Source organism: Acomys russatus, chromosome 30 (assembly GCF_903995435.1).
Source record: "Acomys russatus chromosome 30, mAcoRus1.1, whole genome shotgun sequence".
NCBI lineage: Eukaryota > Metazoa > Chordata > Mammalia > Rodentia > Muridae > Acomys > Acomys russatus.
The window spans coordinates 36,717,834-36,720,942 of NC_067166.1; the positions used below are offsets into that span (position 1 = coordinate 36,717,834).

At 42.5% G+C, this 3,109-nt stretch overlaps 1 pseudogene; it reads left to right on the forward strand.

Moving 5' to 3' along the window:
- Positions 1 to 1,890: 1,890 nt before the first annotated feature.
- Positions 1,891 to 2,428, forward strand: LOC127212406 (neuroguidin-like; annotated as a pseudogene).
- The last annotated feature ends 681 nt before the right edge of the window (positions 2,429 to 3,109 follow it).

Genomic DNA, 3,109 nt, shown 5'->3' on the forward strand with positions numbered 1-3,109 from the left:
AATTGTTTTGATTTGCATTTCTCTGATGACTGAATACTATATTTCTTTAAGTGTTTCTCAGCCATTTGATTTTCCTCTGTTGAGAATTCTCTGTTTAATTCTGAGCCCCATTTCTCAACTGGATTATTTGGTTTGGTGGTATTTACTTTCTTGAGTTCTTTGTATATTTTGGATATTAGATGTTTGTCAGATGTAGGGTTGGTGAAAATCTTTTCCCAGTCGGTAGGTGCTCACTTTGTTCTGTTGTAAGTGTTTCCTGCCTTACAGAATCTTCTCAGCCTCATGAGGTCCCATTTACTAATTGTTGACCTCAAGGTCTGGGCTGTTCAGGAAGTTGTCTCCTGTGCCAATGTATCCCAGGCTTTTCTCCACTTTTTCTTCTAACCGATTTAGTGTCTTTGGTTTTATGTTGAGGTCATTAATGCATTTGGACTTGAGTGTTGTGCATGGTGACAAATATGGGTCCAATTGCATTTTTCTACATGTAGACCAGCACCATTTGTTGACTATGCTATCCTTTTTTCATTGAATAGATTTGGCTTCTTTGTCAAAAATCAAGTGACCATATATGTGTGGATTTATTTCTGCATCTTTGATTCAATTCCATTGATCCACCAGCCTATTGCTGTACCAATACCATGCAGTTTTAATTACTGTTGCTATATAGTACAGCTTGAGATCAGGAATGGAGATTCCTCCGGATGATCTTTTATTATATAGGATTGTTCTTGTTATTCTGGGTTTTTTGTTTTTCCATGTGAAGTTGAGAACTGATCTTATAATGTCTTTAAAAATTGCATAGGTATTCCACTCCTTGGAATATACCCAGAAGATCCTCCAGCATACAACAGGGACATGTGCTCAACCATGTTCATAGCAGCCTAAGTGTCCCTCAGTAGAAGAATGGATAAAGAAACTCTGGTACATTTACATTATGGAATACTACTCAGCTATTAAAAACAAGGAATTCTTGAAATTTGTGGACAAATGGATTGAATTAGATATGATCATAATGAGTGAGCTAACCCAGAAGCAGAGAGACTCAAATGGTATATACTCATTTATAACTGGACAGTAGCCCAAGGGGCATGCCCCATGAAAGTCTTCACTTATCAGGAAAGTGGGATAGAGCCTAGGACATACTATTGGGACTCTGGGTGAGAGAAATATAGGAGATGGGGAAATAGAAGGATCCAGAGTGTCCTAGAAACCTACAAGAAGAACACTATGATGGGCAGATCTGGGCCCAGAGGTTCTGCTTAAACTATGGCACCAACCAAGGATAGTACGTGCACTCACCATCAAACTCCTACTCAGATCTAGCCAAGGGACAGGACAGTCTCCACAGTTAAGTGGAGAGTGTGGACTGATTTTCACATAAACTCTGGTGCCCCATTTGTCCATGTCCCCTTGATGAGGATGCCCGATGGCACTCAGAGGAAGGATAGCAGACTACCGAGAAGAGACTTTATACCCTAGCATCATATTCAGGGCAAGGAGGTACCCCTCAGTCACAGTCATAAGGAAGGGGAATGGGGTGAAAGAGGGAGGGAGGAATAGGAGGATGCATGGGATGGGATAGCAATTGAGATGTAATATGAATTTTTATTTTTCAATTTAAAAAAAGAGCCATGCTTCTCTCAAATGACCCACATTTGATTCCTAGCACCCACATCAGGTATCTCACAAACACCTGTAAATACTGAACCAGGTGCTCTCGGACACCCTCTTCTGGCTTCCATGGGCAGGAGCACTCAGTTGTACATATACACACCCATTAAAAACTTAAATAACAAAGGGTGGGCTTTGCAAAGATGGTGGCTCCGGAGGTGCTGGAGTCAGACTCATCAAGTTCAATAACATTTTTGAAAAAACCTCCAGGAACAGGTGATGGCTGTTTCTAAACGAGTACAAGCACTGACCAAAAAGATTCGAGCTCATCCCAGCAATATTATAAGCAAGTTGAGCTCTGAGGAAGAAAAGGAAGATGAAGGAGGAGGGCCAATCCGAGTCTGTAGGGAAGAAATTGGTAAAAGGGATGTCTAAGGAATATGTCCTTCCTATACGTTAAGATGAGGCAGAAGCTGAGCTGGAGCAAAAGCGATTGGAAAAAGACAAGAGACGGGTGCAGAGCAGCTCTGTCATCCATGAGCTGAAGGAGCAGTACTCGGATGCCCCAGAGGAAATCCATGATGCCCAGCACCCTCACGTCACTCGCCAGAGTCAGGAGGACCAGCATAGGATTGACTATGAAGAGGGCATGACGGTGCTGTTAAGTTCACAGTTTCATTCCCTCACACACTTCATTGACATCAGTGTTTTGACGGGAGGAAGCGCTCATCTGGATGAAGACCAGAATCCTACTAAAAAGCAGAAGAAGATATCTAAGAAACATCGGAAGAAGAAAGGTCTTCGGAGGCGCCAGTGACGTCTTTGTGCCGTTTGTATCGTTCTGGGGTGCTTCCATTTTCACCGTATATAGGTGTTCTTTTTGAGCTGTGTTTGCCCTGGAAATATGGAAAGATCTTTACTAAATAAAATTGATTTTGCTTATGAAAAAAGTTAAATATCTCTTTAAATAAAAAAGGTTGTTCAGATTGTTTATAGGCAACTAACAATAGTGGATCGTGTCGAAGCACCAGGAGACATGACAGTGATGTCAGAGATGATGATGATGATGATGATGATTTTCAGGGACATGACCCATGAAACTCTTCACTTACCAGGAAAGTGGGACAGAGGGGAAGACTTCCTATTGGGACTCTAGGTTAGAGAGTCAAGGGAAAATGGGAAAATAGAAGGGTCCAGAGGGTCATATAAACCTACAAGAAGAACATTATGATGGGCAGATCTGGGCCCAGGGGTCCTGCTCAAACTATGGCACCAGCCAAGGACAATACGTGCAGTAAACTTCGAACACCTACCCAGATCTAGCCAAGGAACAGGAAATTCTCCACTGTTGAATGGATAGTGGGGACTGACTTTCACATGAACTCTGGTGCCCCGTATTTGACCGTGTCTCCTGGATGGGGATGCCCGATGTCACTCAGAGGAAGGATAACAGCCTACCAAGAAGAGACTTGATACCCTATGAGCATATACATGGGGA